At 41.0% G+C, this 23426-nt stretch overlaps 1 protein-coding gene across 2 annotated transcripts in view; it reads right to left on the minus strand.

Annotated features, from left to right (window-relative positions):
• The window catches only part of STYK1 (serine/threonine/tyrosine kinase 1), a 45807-nt gene extending 29766 nt beyond the window's left edge, over positions 1-16041 (minus strand). Inside the window, exon 1 of one of the 2 annotated variants that reach the window (XM_060658376.3) lies at positions 15987-16041. The gene's annotated coding sequence lies outside the window, so the exon portion shown is untranslated. Of the gene's footprint in view, positions 1-15768; positions 15917-15986 lie in introns of those variants that run through there. The other variant, XM_060658375.3, reaches the window with a different exon arrangement.
• Positions 16042-23426: the final 7385 nt, after the last annotated feature.

Consider the following 23426-nt stretch of genomic DNA (forward strand, 5'->3'; position numbering starts at 1 on the left):
TGTGAAATTTTTGTATTTCCATTTAAGAAAAAAAAAGAAAGAGAATTCTGATGTTCTGAAGAACCCTATTTTAAAAAGCCCACTCTTACACATTAACAGGGAATCTAAATTTCTACATTATGGAAATGAATTTGGCAATGTAAGAAAAGAGTCTGAATGACGTTCATAATTTTGACCCAGTAATTTCTCTCCTAAGACTCAATTATAAAAGGATTTTTTAAGAGATATTATTTTTAAGTAATCTCTACACCCAACATGGGGCTCAAACTCACAACCCTGAGACCAAGAGTCTCAGGCTCCACTGACTGAGCCAACCAGGCACCCCATAAAAGGATTTTTTTAATGGAAGATGTTTCCGAACATGCAAAAAAAAAATTATCATTTTATTTAATAATTATAATTGATTGTTATTATTATTGATTAATAGTAATTATTAATAAATAATGATTGTTTTTAAATTGCTATTATAATTATACAATTATGCAAATTGTATTAAAATTAAAAGTAGAAATAAAATTAAATTTTCATGAAGAGGTGTGTGATGGGTAATTTTATGTGTCAACTTGGCTAGGCCATGGTACCCAGATAATTGATCAAACGTTATTCTAGATATTTCTGTGAAGGCATTTTTAAAATGAGATTAACAATTAAGTCAGGGAACTTTGAAGAAAGCACATTACCCTCCATAATGTGGGTATGGCCCATCTAATCAGTTGAAGGTCTTAATAGAAAAAGACTGACCTCCCCAGAAGAGGAAATTATGCCAGCACACTGCCTTTGGACTTAAACTGCATCACTGCACTGGGTCTCCAGCCTGCTGGTCTACCTTGAAGACTTTGGACTTCCCAACTATCCACAGATTCTTAATTTTTGTTAATGCTTATTTATTTATTTTGAAAGAGAGAGAACAAACAGTGGAGGGGCAGAGAGAGAGAGAGAGAGAGAGAGAATCCCAAGCAGACCCTGCACTGCCGGTGCAGAGCCCAACACAGGGCTCAATCTCACAAACCGTGAGATCATAGCCTGAGCCAAAATCAAGAGTCGGATGCTTAGCCAACTGAGCCATCCAGGCTCAGATCTGTTCTTCAAACTAGATCTCAATAGACGATACATACATACGTATAGGCATACCTACATGCATATACATACATACATAGACACACAAACATCCTGTTGGCTCTATTTCTCTGGAAAACTCTAATGCAAAGAGGACTGCCAAATTTTTATACAGCTATACAATAGAATAAATATATCAATTTTACGTTCATGAAAGTTTTTAATAAAGGGGTTTTTCTTATGTTCATAGGTAAAGTGATATAAGCAGATTTAAAATTCATCAGGATCTAGTTTAATACAGTTCTAAATTGGCAGCCATATCTTAACATTATCTCTGTTTCTCTCTCCCTTTCTGTCTCTATCATTTGGAGCAGGTGTTATCACATCTCTGGGTTTTAATTCCTGATCCATAAAGTAATGGATCATAATCCTTGAACTGCCTAATCAGACATTCTGGCAAGACAAATAAGATAAAACATAGGACAAGACTTTAAAGTCTTAGAATAAAAGAAATTGATGGAATTCAGAAAGGTCGTATTATCAGACATTCTGGCAAGACAAATAAGATAAAACATAGGACAAGACTTTAAAGTCTTAGAATAAAAGAAATTGATGGAATTCAGAAAGGTCGTATTATCACGTTCTCCCTCTCCCCTGCCCCCACAGGTCCACTGCCCTCTTTTCTGATGTACCTTGCTTCCCACCATTAAAGCATTTCTATAGTAAATGATTTGGAGATCTGTTAAGCTGGTGTTAAGGTTTTGGTATTTCAGAGAATTTCAAGCCAGTTCTACTAACTTATTGCTCTATCATTTGCTAATCATACTCTTTCTCCTCTCATATATCAATACCAGTGATTTTGAGGAAGACAGAGATTAATGCAGATATGAGATGCACTTTGGAGGAAACCCTGTGATCAAATGAACTTTAAATAACACTATTTCTACACTAGCATGGACTCCAGTATAATGAGGCCCCAGCACTGATCTTCATGTTGGCTTCAGCTGCCTTCTGCCCTGGAATTGGTTATATTTTCCTCACCTAGATTATTTCTTAATGGAAAGTTCTAGGAGAAATGTAGAATGAAAAGAAAGAATCCTCTCCTAATACAGGCAAAGGAGACGTGAGATCTCAGTTATGACACTGGGTTAGCACCATCTTGTGTGTGACCTTAAGCAAGCTAATTAACATGTCTTGGTCTGAGGTTTGTATGTAAAACACCATGAAATATATAGAGTAAAAATACAAGGCATTATAATTATTTATTTAGAATCCAAGAAAGGAAAACGATGATGAAACCAAGGATATATAACATATACTCACATAAAGAAGAGAATTCAGAAGTGTAAAACCAGAGGAAAGGTGAACAACAGAGTTTTCTCTATTTTTTTTTTAAGTAAGAAATGTGACACCTTTCTATCATTCCCTCAAAATGGCTATGTAATATAGTCCTTCTTTGCTGTATGTTGACAGAAAGAGTGAGATCTAAAGAAAAGTCATGAATGGGAAGTGCATCTTACAAAGATGCAGAAAGCAGTTTAAAACAAAGGGATGTGGTCAAAAAGAATGAAATCTTGCCATTTGCAATAACGTGGATGGAGCTAGATGTATTACACTAAGCGAAATAAATCAGAGAAAGACAAATACCATATGATTTCATGCATATATAGAGTTTAAGAAACAAAACAGATGAACACGTGGGAGGAGGAAAGAGAGAGAGAGAGAGACACAGTAAGAGACTCTTGAAGATAGGGAACAAACTGAGGGTCAATGGAGGGAGGTGGGAGGGGGATGGGCTAGATGGGTGATGGGTATTAGGGAGGGCTCTTGTTATGATGAACACTGGGTGTTGTATTTAAGTGATGAATCACTGAATTTTACTCCTGAAACCAATATTGCAAATATGTTAACTAACTACAATTAAATAAAACTTTGATTAATTAATTAATTAATTAAAAAAACAAAAGAATGTGAATCTTGCTACAAACACCTGCCACTGTCCTAGCTTCTTGATCTGTCCTGGGAATAAAAATGTGGCAGTGACATGAACTTTAAAGATTTGTTTGATCTTTTTTTTTGTTGTTAAAAGGTTATTTATTTATTTTGAGAGAGAGAGAGTGCATGAGCAGGAGAGGGACAGAGAGAGACAGAGAGAGAATCCCAGGCAGGCTCCATGCTTTCTGCACAGAGCCCAATGCGGGGCTTGAACTCACAAACCATGAGCTCATGACCTGAGACTAAGTCAAGAGTCAGATACTTAACTGACTGAGCCACCCAAGTGCCCCTGTCTGATCTCATTTTCAATTGAAAGATGAAGCAAGGTCCCAGTAGAGACAGGACAAGAGAACAAAATCTTAAGTTTATTGTCTGAAACCAGAGGAAAACCCTCAACATTTTTGTCTAATATTTATTTAAACTGAGCAACAAAAAATTTATCCAATACTTTTCATCATCCCTGGCTCTGGTGCCCTCCTCTATGTGTCTCTCCTAACATAGTTCTGGATCTTTTCCAGGGCCAGGAAAGGTTAAATATAGATATGGTATCTTGGATCCATATTATCTCTTCCTCCTTTTCCACTACACCCAGTGTCTTTCCGTGAGTCAGCCTGGAGCAGAGTTCAGACAATAAACCAATGAAGCAATCTGCTTTGGACCCTGCCCTGCTCTGCCCCTCTTTAACCGTCACTTACATGCAGCACAGCTTCCTTCATACTGGTTTTTGCTTCCCATTACAGCCTAGTAGGCATATAGTTACAATGGCACCAATGACCTCTGGGTCACAGAGACGTAAAGTAACTTGCTCTGGACCACTCAGCTAGTAACAGGGATTTGGAACTCCCAGGTTGTATGGCTTTGGAATCTATTTTCTGACATTATATCATCTTCCTAGCAGATTCTGGAAAACCTTTTTTTTCTTTTCTTTTCTTTCCTTTTCTTTCCTTTTTCTTTTTTTTTTTTTTTTCAAAATTAGAATTACGTTCAATATTGCTTTCTTTTTGACTGAGATATAATTCACATACCAGAGAACTCACCCTTTAAAAAAATTTGTTTTCATGTTTATTTAATTTTTGAGAGACAAAGAGAGACAGAGTGTGAGCAGCGGAGGGGCAGAGAGAGGGGGAGTCACAGAATCCAAAGCAGGCTCCAAGCTCTGAGCTGCCAGCACAGAGCCCGATGTGGGGTTCCAACTCACAAACCGTGAGATCATGACCTGAGCTGAAGTCCAACACTTAACCAACTGAGCCACCCAGGGGCCCCAAGAACTCACCCTTTTTAAAATGTATTATCAGTGGTTTTTATAGTCACAAAATCGTACAACCATCACTGCTATCTAATTTTAGAATATTTTCATCATCCCCTCCAAGAAATCTGTACCAATAGTAGTCACTCCCCAATGCCCACTCTCCCCAGCGCCTGGCAATCACCTATTTTCTGTCTCTGGATTTACCTATTTTGAACATTTCATACGAATTGAATCATACAATCTGTAGCTTTGTGTCTGGTTTCTTTCACTTAGCATGCATTTAAGATCACCCATTGTATTAATCAGAGTTCTCTAGAGAAACTGAACGAATAAGATATAAAGATGTAGATATATAGACAAATATATAGGAGGACATTTATTATGGGAATTAGCTCATGAGATTACAGAGGCCGAGAAGTCCCCCAACCTGCTGTCTGCAAGCTGGAAAATCAGGAAAGCTGGTAGTACAATTCAGTGTGAGGCTGAAGGCCTGAGAGCGGGGGACCATGGGCGTAAGTCCTAGAGCCCAAGGGCCGGAGAACCAGGAGTTCCGATGGTGGAGGGCAGGAGAAGATGGGTGTCCCATCTCAAGAGAGAGAAAATTCACCCTCCATCTTTTTGCTTTCCTCAAGCCCTCAGCAGGCTGGATAATGTCCACCCACACTGGCAAGGGCAGATCTCCTTTACTCAGTCCACTGATTCAAATGCTAATCTTTTCCAGAAACATCCTCACAGAGGCACCCAGAAATCATGTTTCCTCAACATCTGGACATTCCTCAGCCCAGTCAAACTGACACATAAAACTAACCATCCTGGGGCACCTGGCTGGCTCAGTCAGTTAAGCGTCCGGCTTCGGCTCAGGTCATGATCTCACAGCTCATGAGTTCAGGCCCCACATCAGCTCCGTACTGACAGCTCGGAGCCTGGAGCCTGCTTCAGATTCTGTGTCTCCCTCTCTCTCTGCCCCTCCCCTGCTTGCTCTCTCTCTCTCTCTCTCTCTCAAAAATAAATAAAAACATTAAAATTTTTTTAAAAAAATTAACCATCCCATCCATGTTATAGCATAAATCAGTACTTCATTCATTTTTATGGCTGAATAATGATTTTAGATCTTACATTTAGATCTTTGACCTATTTTGAGTTAATTTCTGCAAATGTTGTGAAGTAGGCAATCAATTTCATTCTTTTGCATGTTAATATCCAGTGCATCTGCACAATGAATTGTGTTGGCACTATATAGAAAGTCAAATGGCCCGGGCGGCTGGGTGGCTCAGTCGGTTGAGCATCCATCCAACTTTGGCTCTGGTCATGATCTCATGGTTCATGAGTTTGGGCCCCGCATCGGGCTCTGTGCTGACAGCTCAGAGCCTGGAACCTGCTTTGGATTCTGTGTCTCCCTCTCTCTCTGCCCTTCCCCCACACACACTGTGTCTCTCTGCCTCTCAAAAATAAAGAAAAATAATTAAAAAAAATTTTTTTTAATAAAAAAGAAAATCAAATGGCCATAGGTATGAGTTTATTTCAGGACCCTCAATTCTGTTCCATTGGTCTATATGTCTATCTTTATGCCAATAGTACACAGTCTTAATTACTTAGTTTTAAAACTTAGTGAGTTTTTAGGGGCACCTGGGTGGCTCAGTTAGTTAAGCATCTGACTAGGGCTCAAGTCATGATCACACGGTTCGTGAACTCGAGCCCCGCGTGGGGCTCTGTGCTGACAGCTCGGAGCCTGGAGCTTGTTTTGGATTCTGTGTCTCCCTCTCTCTCTGCCCCTCCCGTTCATGCTCTGTCTCTCAAAAGTAAATAAACATTAAAAATTAAAAAAAAAAAAAAAAACTTAGTGAGTTTTTAAATCATTAGACATGACTCCTCCATCTTTGTTCTCTTTTTGACTGTTTTGGATATTTTAAGACACTTATGTTACGATGTGCATTTTAGAATCAGCTTGGCCATTTCTGTAAAAAACATTGGGGTAGAGATTACATTGACTGTACAGGTCAATTGAGAGGGTACTACCATCTTAACGATATTAAGTCTTCTTAGATCCTCTTTAATTTTTTCAATGATATTTTGTAGTTTTCAGTGTGCAAGTCTCATTTGTTGTTGATGATGACAAACAGTTCCATGGCCTCTAAAGGTTAAACCAGAATTTGTGTATGATTCGGCAATGTCACAGAATGCTCTGTCTCTGAGAAGATCCATTCTAGAACAGGTTGGACAATACATGCCTCCTAGAGTCTGGCCAAGCATGCTATTTATATATGGTACCATAGCATACTAAAAGGCCACTTCTGATCCTCCTCATGTTTGGATAAAGGCACACACTATAGAGCACATTTTATAGTTCTTAGCATCAGCACCCAGTTTATTTTCTTTGACGGGCCCGAGTTCATCTGATTCCTCACATTGCCATGAATTTGGTGGGACTCTGGTACCCAGAGTCACATCTCTAAATTCCTATCCATAAATGCTTCTTCACATCAAACCTATAGAGAACACTGTTCCCTGGGCACCCAAAATGTTATTGATTGAGCTTAAATGAAAGGCGCAAAGGAGCAGTCCCTAATACCACTATTAAATCCTGTAACTCATATGTAAAACTATAAGGACCTCCATCTAGCACAGAGTTCTAGCCCAGCGTTCAACTCCTTTTGGTGAGTGACTTATCTCACATAGTTTTTGAATACCTATAAACCCACAACCTGCAACCTTGCTGATACTATCAAATCTTTATTGCCCATCTGTTTGTAGATAACGTAAGCTCATACTTTGGTTTTGAAGTCAGCTTGCCTGACTGAGTGCTAACTCAGTGAATTAAAAATAATCAATTTCAATATCAGCCCAAGGAGAGCAGACTTGGAAAGATAAATGTGATGTGCTGAAGAAGTGATGCTTTACAGATAATTATAAAGTCACATTTGGCTTATTAATATTTCTTTCTTCCCAATCCTATAGAGTTTGTATATTTCTCAAAGTTATCTATCTATCTATCGATATATATAGATATGTATATATATCGATAGATAGATAACTATCTATAGATCGTTATATAGATATAGTTATATAGATAGTTATATAGTTATACAGATATATATCTATATATCGATAGATAGATAGATATAGTTATATAGATATATAGTTATATATAGTTATATAGTTATATAGATAGTTATATAGTTATATAGATATATATCTATATATATCGATAGATTTTAAAGTTTATTCATTCTGAGAGAGAGAGAACATACAAGTGGGGGAGGGGCAGAGAGAGAAATGGAGAGCGAATCCCATGCAGGCTCCATTCCGTCTGTGCAGAGCCCGACACGAGGCTCGAACTGACAAACCATGAGATCATAACCTGAGCCAAAATCAAGAGTCAGACGCCTACCCGACTGAGCCACTCAGGTGCCCCATCTTCATTAAAAAAAAAATTTTTTTTTTGATGTTTATTTATTTTTGAGACAGAGAGAGAGCGTGAGCAGGGGAGGGGCAGAGAGAGAGGGAGACACAGAATCTGAAGCAGGCTCCAGGCTCCAAGCTGTCAGCACAGAGCCAGACGTGGGGCTCAAACCCACAAACCGCGAGATCATGACCTGAGCTGAAGTCGGACGCTTAATCAAGTGAGTTAAGTGCCAGGTGCCCCATCTTCATTTTTATAATAGAAAACCAGTGCAGAATAATCCATGGCTACCTTAGCAACTCCATTATGTGGAAACTAAGGTCTGAGTGAAAAGGGGACTCGCTTAGGGTCAGAAGATAAATCAGAGACCTAATTGGATATGAAACCCCTTCATCATGAATCCATTATTAACTCATCCTAAGAGTGGAATGTGGGTGAGGACAAGGACAAGGACAAGGAGTGAAATCAAGGTCACTTGGTGGTAGCAGAGATGGCTGGGCTTCAAGAAGGGATGAAGATACAACAATCTCGACTCTCAATATCAAAAAGCCATTTTTTTTAATGTTTTTATTTATTTTTGAGACCGAGAGAGACAGAGCATGAGCAGGGGAGGGGCAGAGAGAGGAGGAGACACAGAATCTGAAGCAGGCTCCAGGCTCCAAGTTGTCAGCACAGAGCCCGACGTGGGGCTCGAACTCACGGAGTGTGAGATCATGACCTGAGCTGCAGTTGGACACTTAACCCACTGAGCCACCCAGGCGCCCCCCAAAAGCCATTCTATTCCCATGCTGCAAATTAAGTAACCACTGCTGTTTCCTCTGGGCCATACTCGCTGCTACAGAAACAATGAAAACAGCAACCCTGCCTTCCATTGCTTATTCTGCCTGACAAGCACACTCTGAAATGCAACACGTGCTCCACCAATGCCACAGAATCCTAAACAACCGGAAGAGCCCTTTGAACTCAACAACAAAAAAAAACCCTCAGCTCCATAACTTATGGATGAGCAAACTCAGGCACAGTTTGAGGTATCTTCCAACAGCCAGTTAACACTCAGGCTAAGACTACTCTCATGTGTCTTGAATCTCCACCTAGTGCTCCTTCCCTACAATTTTCCACCCTTCATAAGGCTGGCTGGATATTTGATCCCCCTTTTTTCCAGTTGGGGTTTGGAGGGATGAGGGTAAGGAAAAAGATCCCAGTTTGTACAGTTCATAATGTGCATACGCTTTCATAGTTTCTTCTGCCTGCCAGGTCTTTGGGCTCTTTATGTGTCTGGACGAGCCTCTGGAAATCTCTACCCCATGCATTCCCCAAGTTGAAGACTCGAGACTTCCCATTCTGGCTGTGTTTTTAATTGTTGGCACTTCCAGGCTTTATGAATATTTTAGGGGATACTCTGCTTCTTTCTTCTTCCTCTGCCGGAATTCATTTTGACGCACACTTAATGATCAGCCCCCAGCAACGCTAAAGGAATCGGGCATGGAGACCTACGAGGAAGGACCACAGAGGTAGGACGCAGGACAGCTTCAGACCAGACTGGCTGGATTTGTGGAATCTGATTATGTATCTGATGGAAAACAAGGTAATGGAGGTAAATATTTGGCATTCTCTTACGCCTCCTCCTCCTTCCTTGAACCAGAAGCAAGCCTGTCACTTCTACTACTCAGATAAATCAAGTCCTTTCCTGCTGCTTTAGTCTCTAACTGGCCAGAAGGAGCACTAGATTGAGGCCTGGACTGAGCACTTAGGCAAGACAGCCCCATCTGACATAAGAGGGACTTTGGAGAAGTTGACCCAAAGGACACAAACCGGGGGTGGCTTGGATAGAGAGTTCTGTCAGAAAAGAAGAGCTTGGGATCAATTTCTCCAAACTCCAAATTATCGTCTTTGGCAGATGTTTTTCAACATTGAGTTGATAGCATAATATGAATAGAAAATAAATGGTGTCTCCTAGAGTTGTTCAACACAAAACTCTGCATTTACCCAACAATACAGTGCATTTGGCTAAATCACTCAAAACTGATGAGACAATGGGGCACCTGGGTGGCTCAGTCGGTTGAGCGTCTGGCTTCAGCTCGGGTCATGATCTCACGGTCTGTGAGTTCGAGCCCTGCATTGGGCTCTGTGCTGACAGCTCGGAGCCTGGAGCCTGCTTCAGATTCTGTGTCTCCTCCTCTCTCTGCCCCTCCCCTGCTCATGCTCTGTCTCTCTCTCTCTGTGTCAAAAATAAATAAACACTAAAAAAACAAAAACAAAAAAAAACTGATGAGACACAAGCTAATAACTTGGAAGAGTTCTCTAGAAAGCTAATTGGCTTAAAATATGAGTATTATTTTGTGTATTTTGTGTAATTGTGTATTGTGTATTTTGTGTAAATGTAATTGTGTATTGTGTATTTTGTGTAAATGTAATTGTGTATTGTATATTGTGTATTTTGTGTAAATGTGTATTATTGAAATTTACCTATGGCCACAATGTACAGTTTGAAACATATTTTTTTTCCTTACCCTACAGCATCTGCTACAATTTGTTCTTAGTAGATTTCTGACAGAGCCTAGAATTATATACATGTCATAATTTTAATTTAGATCAGTATTCTGGAAATAGCACCGTATTTCTATTTTGTTACCTGCCAACATTGAAAACCACTGCTCTACAAATATATACTGATGGGGCAGTTTACTATGGCTGAGGCTATAACAGAAGGAAAATTAAAACAGGTTTCCTTTCTCATTTATAATTCTTGCCAGTAATTTAGTTCATAAAAATCTTAAAAGTGCAGGTTTGAAACATGCAATCACTGTCTTCAAGTTGATTTGATCATGGCCATTACTGAGAATTAGCTGTATTGACTTGATGGTTGGCTGAGTTGTGGGTGGCGACGATTCTTAGAAGTCGGGCCACAACAGAGACTGATGAGGGTTAAAGGAGGCATGAGCCTGGGGAGATCCTTCCGTTCCCTGAAAACTCACCCTTAGGAAATGGCGTTCACAACATGAGGCGGCAGGAATCTACACCGCCCAATTCAGCTGGCCTTGTAGACAGGAGAAAAGTAGTGAAGGCCACCTGAGCTGAGCGGGTAAGAGTACCTTCAGGAAAGGAGGCTGAAGTCAAGGGATGGATAGAAACCCCTGCACCCCATCCCCAGTTTCCTTTCTGGCCCAGAGGTGACCATCTCCCCAGCTGAATTCGAACCTGTCCCCTCATTATTATTCTGCTTCAGAAACTCAGAGAAATTGTGAGAAATTCAAAAATAAAAGACTCATTTTGTTTTAAGCCTGGAAGACTCCCCGGAGGTTTCCCAGTCTACCTCAACCCTTCATTTGTTAAGAGAGGAAATAATAACAATAATAATAACGAAATAATAATAATAATGAAGGACACTGAAGTAAGTCCCTTGTTCTTTGCTTGCAAAAAAGAGTGCAAGAGCTTAAACCAGATTTCAGGTCCCTGGACTCGGGACAGGACTCATTCCGGTCTACGCTGATGTCTGTGCAAGCAGCCACTTTTTTTTTTTTTTTTTTTTGGTATGTGTGTGCTCATTCCCTTCTACTTTCATTTTTCCCAGTTAGAAACCATGTCCAAGAGGTGATATGCTAATATAGAGCATTGAACCAGCTGACTCAGTGCTTCATTGGCTTGCTTATTATTATCTGCTTCTTCCCAAACAGTTGGTAGTTTCCTTGAGGGCATGGCAATTTCCTTCCTTAGGTCCTTCGTTAGTACAGCCCAGACATAGGCACAGAGCAGTAGCCACATCTAAAGCCAGGGATGTGGTGGGGAATTGAGACCGGGGGAAGGACGAGAAGGGAGTGAGAGGGACACCTTCACAACAACAAGAATTTAAGGACCCCAGCTCCTTTCTGCATTGCTATGTCTCTTCTGCCTAAAGCAGCGTCCGCCCACATGTCAAAATTCATACGGCTGTTCGATAAATACACAGCTAAATTCACCTATAAAAATAACATTGGAGCTGAAAGAAATTATTTTTAAGTTTATTTATTTATTTTGAGAGGCAAAGAGACTGAGCGCAGAGCCCAGGGAGGGGCTTGAACCCACAAACTGTGAGATCATAGCCTGAGCTGAAACCAAGAGTCGGGACGCTTAACTGCCTGGAGCCACCTACGCGCCCCTAGAAAGACACTTTTATCAAAAAAATAACCTATACAAATTAATTGGGTATAAAGAATTAAGTTGTAATGCTAAAAGTACAAGGGATGGGGAGTCGTTTTTAATAGTATTCGATAGAAGCATCATGCTACCCAGGTTTCTGCTCAATGGGAACACATTTTTAGCTCTATCACTAGACAGGATGCTGGTTTTCTCTTATAAAAGGGATATAAAGTTCCTTGCTACACATAGCAAGCAAAACACTGATCCCTCAGAGTGAAAACAGGACAATAAACCCAATAAAGAAAACCCAGTTATTCAAAGCTCAGTGTGGCTGTCAGTGGCCCCTCAAACACATCTATGTCCAAATCTCCAGAACTATGAATATATTAGTTTCTTTTTTTAAATTTTTTAATGTTTATTTATTTTTGAGAGAGAGACAAAGAGTGAGTGGGGGAAGGGCAGAGCGAGATAGGGAGACACAGAATCTGAAACAGTCTCCAGGCTCTGAGCTGTCAGCACAGAGCCTGATGTGGGGCTCAAACTCGGGAACGGCAAGATCATGACCTGAGCCAAAGTCGGATGCTTAACCGACTGAGCCACCCAGGTGCCCCGAATATGTTAGTTTTTAATAGTGTTAGAATAGCAAAAGGAAATTAAGATTGCAGATGGAATTAACCCACTGACCTTAAAATGAGGAGATTATTCTAGATTAGCCCGTGAGTCTGATGTAATCATAAAGACCCTGAATATGGAAGAAAAAGGCACAAGTGTCACTGCCGGCAAATGAACTGTGAGAAACACTTGACGTGGCTTTGAAGATAGAGGAAGAGAGTCCTGAGCCAAGGAATGCAAGCAGTCTCTAGAAGCTGAAAAAAAGGCAAGCAAAGGGATTCTCTCCTAGAGCCTCCAGAAGGCATGCAAACCCCTTTTGGACTTCTGACTTCCAGAACTGTAAGAGAAAAACATGTGTTGGTTTAAGCCACCAAATGTGGGGTGATTTGTTACCGCAGCAATAGGAAACTAACACCCTCAGTTTAAAACAGAGCCATAGTGGGGCGCCTGGGTGGCTCAGTCGGTTGAGCTTCAGACTTCGGCTCAGGTCCTGATCTCACAGTCTGTGAGTTCGAGCCCTGCATCGGGCTCTGTGCTGACAGCTCAGAGCCTGGAGCCTGCTTCAGATTCTGTGTCTCCCTCTCTCTCTGACCCTCCCCCATTCATGCTCTGTCTCTCTCTGTCTCAGAAATAAACATTAAAAAAATTAAAAAAAAAATAAAACAGAGCCGTAGAATCACAAAACTCCCTATGTGACACTCAACTCACTCTGAGTATGTACATAATGAAAGAACAAGGAACTGTTACAGATCGAAGTGTGCACCCCAAAGTTCATACACTGAAGTCCTAGCTTCCAATACTGCAGATCGTGACCTTACTTGGAAATAGTCTTTAACAGAGGGAATAGAGACATAAAAGGAGGTCATTAAAGTGGGCACTAATCCAATATGACCAATGTCCTTTAAAAAGGGGGAAATTTGGAGACACCTGGGTGGCTCGGTTGAGCGTTGGTCTCTTGGTTTTGGCTCAGGTCATGATCTCACGGTTTGTGGGTTCAAGCCCTGCCTCGGGCTCTCCACTAACAGCACAGAGCCTGCTTGGGATTGTCTCTCTCCCTCTCTTTGTCTCAAAAGGTGGCTCGGAACCTTCTTGGGACTCTCTCTTTCTCCCTCTCTCTGCCCCTCCCCCACTTGCAATTACGCACACGTGCTCTCAAAACAAACATTATAAATACATAAATAAATAAAAAGAAAGAAATTTGAAGACAGACTCATATGCAGGGAGAATGCCATACCAACATAAAGACAGCCATCTACAAGCCAAAGAAAAGGGTCTGGAATAGATCCTTCCCTCCCAGCGCTCAGAGAGAAGCAACATGGCTGTTGATTTTAGACTTTCAGCCTCCAGAACTGTGAGACAATACATTTCTGTTGCTTAAGCCACTCGATTTGTGGCCATTTGTTAGAGCAGCCCTAGCAAGCTAATAGTGAAGGCACTAAAGAAAGAGTGTATGATTTTCACAGAAGCAACACAGGCGTGTGGTCCTAAAGCATTTTGTTTTATTGCGCTTCACAGGTATTGCAGGTTGTTTTGTTTTGTTTTGTTGCAAATGGCAGGTTTGTAGCAACTTTGCATTTTTTTTTCAAGAACACTTGTTCATTTCGTGTCTCTGGGTCACATTTTGGCTAATTCTCACAATATTTCAAACTTTTTTATTATTATTGTATTCGTTACAGTGGTCTGCCATCAATGATTATGACTCTCTGGAAGCTCAGATGACAGCCTTTTTTAGAAAAAAAAAGTATTTGGGGGGGCGCCTGGGTGGCTCACTCAGTTAAGCGTCCAACTTCAGCTCAGGTTGTGATTTCACGGTTAAGTTCGAGCCCCGCGTCAGGTTCTGTGCTGACAGCTCAAAGCCTGGCACCTGCTTCAGATTCTGTGTCTCCCTCTCTCTCTGCCCCTCTCCTGCTCACACTCTGTCTCTGTCTCTCAAAAATAAATCAACATTTTGAAAGAAAGAAAGAAAGAATTTTTAATTAAGGTATACACATGACTTTTGTAGGCATATTACACACTTAACGGGCTACAGTACAGACTAAACATAACTTTTGTTTGCACTGGAAAACCAAAAATTTCATCTGACTCACTTCATTCCAATATTAATTCCACTTTAATGCAGTGGTCTGAAGGCAAACCCACAATATCTCCAAAGTATGCCCGTAGAGTTGACCCTTGAACAACACAGGGTTTAGCGACACCGATCCCCTGTGCAGCAGAAAACAGGGGTAAAACTTCTGACTCCCCCAAAACTTAACTACTAATAGCCTACAGTCGACCTTACCAATAACATAAACAATCGAGCAACACTGTATGCATACGATATTTTGCATATCATACGTATTATACAGTGGATTCTTAGAATGAAGTCAGCTAAAGAAAAGAAAGCACCATTAAGAAAATCGTAAGGAAGAGAAAACACATTTACAGTACTGTACTGTACTTATTGAAAAAATCCATGCATAAGTGGACCCACCTAACTTAAACCCGGGATGTTCAAGGATCAATGGTATCTCCCCATGTCTCACTGAAAGACCCAGATGGCCCCTCGCTGAGTGTTAGGAGTACTGAGGAGGGTCAATCAGGTCGAAGTCACCATTTCCAGGTGCATTTCACTGTGTGTGTGAGCTGCACATTACAGGAGCTCTGGTGCTTGATTTCCACAACCACTGATGGTTCTCGCTAAGTAGCAAGAAGAAAGCTTGGTCTGAAACGTCTGAGAAACTCAGATGGCATGGGGATTCCTAACAGAAAGACGCCACAGTCACAGAAACCAAAGGGTCGCCTGGGTGGCTCAGTCAGTTAAGCGAGGGACTTCAGCTCAGATCACAATCTCAGGGTTGGTGAGTTCGAGCCCGGCGTTGGGCACTGTGCTGACAGCTCGGAGCCTGGACCCTGCTTCAGATTCTGTGTCTCCCCCTTTCTCTACCCCTTCCCTGCTCGTGCTCTGTGTCTCTCTGTCTCTCAATAATAAATGTTAAAAAATCTTTTTTCAAAAAAGAAATGAACGGGAAAAAGGAGACAAATGGGGATGACATTGACAGGTAGGTAGGAGGGAAAGAGACACAGAAAAAGAGAAGACAAATTCAGAAGAAAGCAAAAATCCGGTCAACACGGAACAGCATATCACATCGTACAATCATAAAAACATAAAAGTCAAAATCCACAAGATGTTCCTTCCAAAGAAATACAGGTTCGTTCACCTGGTGATCATTGCCCGTTCAGATAAAATTCGAACCGCCTCTCACAACCTTCCCACTCTTGGCCTTCTCCCCCCTTTCCCTCCCAAACGCCCAAGCTATCCACCTCCCACCCCCCCTACCCCTGAACCCCAGTTCGCTACCGTGTCCCTCCTCCGGCCACTCTGCTCTCAGATGGAACCGGCCCAGCCAGGGGGGTTAGAAAATGATCGGTTTGGATGTGACAAGGTGTGCCAGCCTCAAGGAAATGCTTTTCAGTCCCTCCTTCCCACTGTGGGGCGTGGCTGCCCGCAAAGGATGGAGTTGGGGCGGGCTCCCCACAAGGGGAAGTCTGCGGGCAACTGAGGTTTCCGGGACTCACCGTGCACCAGCCAGCAGGAAACCTCTGCCGAAGCTGTAAAAGCTGCACTTGCTGCTGGTCTGCTTACTGTGTTCCTCCTCTAGAGATCGCTACTTGGTCCGTTGTGAAGGAGACGGCAGCCCAGGTAAAAAAAAAAAAAAAAAAAAAAAAAAAAAGTCATGATAAAGCGCAACAGCGCCACCTCATGTCCGACCTCATAGCAGCAGCCTTCGTCGGTGCTCGCAATAGTCCGGATTCGAGGACAATTTGAGCTTGATGAGTCCTCTCCTGGGATAATCTCCACCTCAAGCCTTTGCTGGGAAATCGCGAAGGAATAAGTGGAAACAAAACTGTCATTAGTAGGTAATCGGTCATTAGCACATACTGTCTAAATACATTCTGGGCTCTCTTCTAGGGACGTAGCATAAACAGAAGTAGTTCTATGACCTGCCCACGTGGCATTTATAATCACAGGAAACACTGAAGAAAATACACAGCTGAAGTAATTCCAAATTGGATACTAACACTTAATACAAGTTCTGGTAAAGAAACGCGGGTCACAGATAACTGAAATAGGGGACCAGTTTGTTGAGGACCGATAGCATATCAAACAGAAAGGGGTACCTGAACAGAAAGAAGGTAGGGGCAATGTAATATGGGTACAATAAATTTACACACTGAGGTTCTTTAGTTCTCTAGAGGCTTCTCTACTGCAGGTGAGCTCTCTGAGGGGCGCCTGGGTGGCTCAGTCGGTTGGGTGTCCGACTTTGGCTCAGGTCATGATCTCACGGTCTGTGGGTTCAAGCTCCGGGCCGGGCTCTGTGCAGACAGCTCAGAGCCTTGGAGCCTGCTTCAGATTCTGTGTCTCCCTCTCTCTCTGTCCCTCTCCTTATCACATTCTCTCACTCTCTCTTGCTCTCTCTCTCTCATAAATAAATAAACATTAAAAAAAGGAAAAGAAAGAAAATATATTTGAGGGGCACCTTGGTGGCTCAGTAGATTAAGCATCAGACTCTTGATTTTGGCTCAGGTCATGATCTCATGGTTCCTGAGTTCTAGCTGTTGAGCTCTGTGCTGACTTCAGATCCTGCTTGGGATTCTCTGTCTCCCTCTCTCTCTGCCCCTTCCTTGCTCATGCTGTCTCTGTCTCGAAAGAAAGGAAGAAAGAAAGAAAGAAAGAAAGAGAAAGAAAGAAAGAAAGAAAGAAAATACACTTGAAAGTACTCAAAAATCAAGAGCACTATATAAATATTAACTAATACTATCTGATAGTATTAACAATCTAGATTTTTATTAACCTCTACTTGTGCAAGCTCTGATGGGTTGTACATTTGTTGCTGTTGTTGTTGTTGTTGTTTTAAATTTTATCTTATTTCAGTCCCCTTCATGCAAAACATTAAAAATAATCCTGAATCAAATCTCCGACTTACACTTTTCTGGCTGTATCATTGAGACATGGTCAACTACAAGTTGATTTTAAAAAAAAATGAGGGGTGCTTGGGTGGCTCAGTCAGTTAAGCATCTGACTTTGACTCAGATCATGATCCTGTGGTTCATGAGTTCAAGTCCCACACCAGGTGAACACAAGCCCTGCTTCAAGGAAAAAATACATGAGCCCCGCTTCAGGTGAGCTCCGTCTCTCTCTCTCTCTCTCTCTCTCTCTCCCTGCCCCTAGCTCACTTGTGCCCTCTAAATAAATAAATATTTAAAAATTTCTACGTACCTGGAGAGCCCCGTGGCTGGCTCAGTCAGTATAATGTGCGACTCTTGATCCTGGAGTTGTTCAAGCTCTACATGGGGTGTATAGCCTACTTAAAAAAAAAAAAAAAAAAAATATATATATATATATATATACATATACACATACATATATATACAGTGAGATATATATATATCATATACATATACATGTATATACATATATATCAGTGAAGTACATAGAAATATATATATGTTTATAAATATTTATATATTGAGCTCTGTGCTGACTGTATATATATTTTATATATATATATATATTTCTATGTACCTCACTGATAACAGTAAAAGAACAGGGTTTTAAAACCTGCCATTAAATAATTCTCTAAAGGTTGACCCCAATTAGTTGATAACACTCTCTGGATATGATTTTCCAAAAAGCTACCGGTCTCTCTAAGAAGCTTCAAGTTTAGAGTACCAAATCCACTTAACTGTGCAAATTTTAAGCTGGGAAATGCTGCATTGAGGCTTATCACTCTTTCTACCCCATTCCAGCTCAACAGATGGCACCAAGGACAGTCCTACCTATACATCTCTATCATTCCTCTTTCCCCTTTCCACTGAGTTCACCCCCTCTTCTCTTGCCTGAATCTCTGTAAGTCTTCTAACGAGTCTCCATCCCTCAGCCTCACCACCCTCTCATCTTTCGTATTGCTGCCAGAATGATTTCTCCAACAAGCAAGTTTTGCCATGGAACACCTCTTCCCATCTGGAATCTTGACACTATTGAAGAATGAAATCTCTTACTGATTACACATCTCCATAAACACCTTCTTTCTTCCTCAGCCTCAATATCCTTCAGTCATACTGTTCACATTCCCTACCATAAGAAAAAATAAATGAGAAGTACTACGTCCTCTGACCCCACAATCATTTGCACGCTCTGGTCCCTATGCCTGCACTGCCCTTCCTCTCCTAACGTTTCTAACAATTCTTCCTGGTTCTTTAGGATTCAGCTCATCTCTGAGAAGTGTTCCCAACCTTCACTTCGAATCCTCTCCTACACAGACTGTCCTTCTCCATCTTCTTAGCATCCAGAATGCTTTTCATTGCTAGAAGTTTCTTTATTTCTTCTATTAGGCTATATTCTCCCTGAGAGCAGACACCACAATTTATCACTATATCTAGACCCTAGCAAAATATCTGGCACAGGTTTATCGAATAGGGGAAGCAGATCAGAAGAAGTAACGGTCTTAAACTCAAGTCTCAACATACTTTGAGATTCATCATCTTCTTCGATCCCTAGAACAGCTTTATGGGGCAGAGAAGATGGATACTGTGAAGAACACGTATTTCTTTTTTTTTTTTTTAGTTTATTAATTTTGAGAGACAGAGAGAGCATGAGTCAGGGAGGAGCAGAGAGAGAGAGAGAATCCCAAGCAGGCTCTGCACTGTCAGCACGAATTCCAATTTGGGGCTCGAACCCATGAACAGTGAGATCATGACCTGAGCCGAAGTCGGACGCATACCTGACTGAGCCACGCAGGTGCCTCGAACGTGTATTTCTTTACTGTAGAGTAATTGAGACTCGGTAATTGTGGCTCCTCCATGGTTACAGAAAGTCAGCTTCCGAGTCAGGATCCGAACCAAGATCTCTTTCCAAATTAAATGTTTTATTAAGTAGATACTTGTACTTAAATATCTGAAAATTAATAATAAAACTCAACTTTAGGGGCACCTGGGTGGCTCAGTCAAGCGTCTGACTTTTGCTCAGGTCATGATCTCACCATTCATGGGTTTGAACCCCACTTCGGGCTCTGTGCTGACAGCTCAGAACCTGGAGCCTGCTTCAGATTCTGTGTCTCCCTCACTCTCTGCCCCTCCCCCACTCGCACTCTGTCTCCCTCAAAAATAAACATTAAAAAACTCAACTTTAAAATATATATAAATATCTAAAGTCTCTAAGAAGTGATTAAGAAATGCATTGAGATTAGGAAACCCAAATCCTGTTAAGGACTCATTTATGTTATACCAATGCAGTGGTCTAAGTAGAGTAGAGAAAAAGAAAAACCAACGAGTGAAATTTGTCAAGTGCGTTCAGCATCACCTAGGGGAAAATATGCCTTGATCAGATGATGTGAACATGTTGTGACTGTTACATCATGCAAGATCCATAGTACCTCTCTGACTGCACCTCCCCAGCTTCCTACTTTCAAAAACTCTAAACATGTTCCCAGACCAGTGTCCTTGCCATTTACTGCTTCTAGAACGTTCCAGATTTTTGCACAGCTAATCACCTCACTTCCTTCGGTTCTCTGTTCACATGTCATCTGGTCAGTGAAGCCTTTCATGACCATTCCACGCACTCCATCTTGGTACCTCTATCCCCCTTACCATTTCCCCCTCTTAGGACTTAGCAGCCCCACACGTACTAAAACATCATTTATTTGTCATCTCTCTTCCTTAATTACATAAGGCCAGAATTTTATTCTTTGCACAGATGTATCCCCAGAACTAAAATAGTATCTGACACATAGTAGTCACTCGATAAGTATTCATCCATCATGAAATAGATGAATGGATGAACCAACATTCCATGGGTTATATTTTCTTCTGGTTTGAATATTTATTGTGGTTGTACATGTTTTTGAAGCAAATGATTTAATTCTTCTCATAGATTCAGTGCACCCTATAACTATTTGTGTTTCCATCTTAGAACCATAGTTGCTACAAATCTTAGAACCAAATTCGTTGTCTGCCCTATTATGTATATGATTTCATGGCTAACGTACTGAATTCTGCTTCAGTCTTGACTCGAACCTCATCCGTCCTTCACCTCGTTCTCTTCTCAATGTTTCACTGATTTGATCTTTTTGTGTCATATATCATTGTAATTCATCTTAGAATAAGGAGGAGAAAAATATCACTAAGCCTAAGGAAGTTTTTAGGTTTAGATTATTAAAATGTCATTTGTAACAAATCATATTTTGTAAACATAGCAATAAACAATGCTTGGTGAGCTAACAAGTAGAAGGTTTATGAGGGAGCAGAGCTGAGGACCTGACTAGGCCCCTACCAAGTGCAGCACGAAGAACCAACTAGTCTTTTTTGTTGGTCCTTCCTTTGCTTTGCAGGGCAACATAGCATAAAGAGAAAAGCATAGATCTTATAGTCAATCAGACCATGATTAAAGCCCAGATTCATCTCCTAACACATCACGCTTTGGAATTGGGGCAGAGATTATGGTCAGATCTGCTCACCTAAACCATTTCCTCTCTCCCGATGCAGTTAAGGCCTTGCTCAGCCCTCTTAAATCTAGGCACAGCCACGTAACTAGCTCTTGGCCCATGGACTAAGCATCAGTGATGTTTCCCTTATGATCCAAAACAGACTTCTCCTCTCACTTCCCCATCTACCTGCTGGATGACAGTGGGACAAGCTGAGACCACATATTAAAGATGACAGCACCATGGCATGGGAGGATACTCTTCCTAAGGAGCCCCTGGGAGGAAAACTGCCCAGGGGAGCCACCCACCCAAGCACATCTGCAAGGAAAAAATGTAATCTATCAAGCCACTGAAATTTCAGACTGGTCGTTATAGCAGCTAGCAGGAACCTAGGGGGAAATACGCCTTGATCAGATGACGTGAGCATGTGTCGTTACTGGTACATCATGCGGGATCCACAGTACATGTCTCTGCACCTCCAACTTTCCAGAGCCACTGTTCACATGGGGAATAGTATGTCTTGAAATAAAGGTAGAAGACCACAGATTTACAATGCTGGGTGCCGAGGTTACATTAGTGAAAGCTATCTAAGTTAGGAGGAAAATACCAAGATTTGCTTGTGTTTTTATCCTGAAACACGTGAAGGCCAGCCTTTCACTAACATTCACTCCGTTTTCATATAGAAGAGCGATGACGGCACCCTCCGCGTCTGTGTGTCACAGCGTCCGTGTTAGTGCATATGGAAGATGAGGCATCCCGACGCAAAGGAGGGCTATGCATGAAAGAACGGAGTCGATCATTTGCAAGATGGATGTGTTCGTGCGGGTTTAACAAGATGCCGCCTGTGGTATCAATGTGGTTTGTTTTATAAAACACAAACCACTAAATGGTATAAACAGAGCAATACTTTGAAATAAGAAGGGGACTAATACCTAAAACTGTCCTAGGGTGAGCATGGCATAAAGAACTTGAATCACCGTGAAGCACACCCGAACCTAGTGCAACGCTGGATGTCAACCAGACTTAAAAGGAAATTCCAAATTAAAAAAAGGAAAATAAAGAAAAAAAAAAAATTGTCCCACCCAGGTGCTTAGTGTTAAACAACTGTCAAAGTACTTAAGAGAATTGTCACATTTAAAATATTATGCATTTTCCTGGGGCACCGGGGTGGCTCAGTCGGTTAAGCATCCAACTCTTGATTTCTGCTCAGGTCATGATCTCACAGTTCGAGCGTTCAAGCCCCACATCGGACTCTGCTGGGAACACGGAGCCTGCTTGGGATTCTCTCTTCCCCCCACCCCCCACCATCCTTCCTGCACTCGCACGTGCACGCACGCACATGGTCTCTCTATCTGAAAATAAATAAACTTTAAAAAATAAAATAAAATATTAACTATTTTCTTTTTACATAAAGTCAGGTTTCCTAAATTTATTCTTTTCTATGATAAGTGACTGGCAGGAATATGCTACCTAGCAGATAGTTTTAGAAAAAAATGAACATCTTCAAAGGGAAAGTGATTTTTTACAGTGAGCAAAATTCTTCGCGGTGAGTGAAAATGGAATTTCTTTGAAAAGAACCTTTGCTGGGTTCAAAATAGGTTTTTGGAAATGTCACTATTCATCATCTGGTGTTTTTGTTGCTGAAGTAAAAAATGTCTCGCATAGCATACTCTCATATTTACATATTATAAAACTTAAAAGAATTTTCTAAATTCTGCAAATTATTCTAAGTGGTTTCCATTTATTTTGGAAGTTATGTAACAATTTCTAACTGGTTTACATAAACTATTTTGATACAAGGGAAATGGAAGTTATGTAAATTTCAACAAAAACATTTAAATAATTGGTCGATGAAGTAAAAAAATACGTATGACGGGGCCAAAATACTTTCTTCCATTCGAAACTGTATATTCTTTTCTGCTGTTACAACCGTCGAAATCAACTATCAAATTAAACTATCAAATTAAACTGAACAAAAAAGTAGATTAAGTAGACACATTTATAAATAATGAAACATTTAAATCACTATACTGATTAATATTAAAGTACTTTGGTAAGAAGTTTGTTACATTAATAAAATATTTGCAAAATATTTCATCTTTCAATTTTGTTTTTTGTTTTATAACACATGCTGTGAGTGGATACTCATATGTACACACATGGGGTTTGTATACTAAAAATATATATGTATCAGGGTATATGCTTACTTTAAAAAATGGATTCAGGGGCGCCTGGGTGGCTCAGTCGGTTAAACATTTGACTCTTGATTTTGGCTCAGGTCACGATCTCACGGTTCATGGGATTAAGCTCCACATCAGGCTCCATGCTTGGGATTCTCTTTCCCTCTGTCTCTCTGCCCCTTCCCCGCTCACAGTCTCTCCCCCCCCCCCCAAATAAAAAAAGAATTTGAAAACAATAAAATAAAAAATGGATTCAAACTGATTTTTAAAAATTTTTTTAATGTTTATTTATTTTTGAGAGACAGTGGGAGTGGGGGAGGGGCAGAGAGAAGGAGACAGAGTCTGAAGCAGGCTCC

Source organism: Panthera onca, chromosome B4 (genome assembly GCF_046562875.1).
Source record: "Panthera onca isolate mPanOnc1 chromosome B4, mPanOnc1 haplotype 2, whole genome shotgun sequence".
Lineage (NCBI taxonomy): Eukaryota > Metazoa > Chordata > Mammalia > Carnivora > Felidae > Panthera > Panthera onca.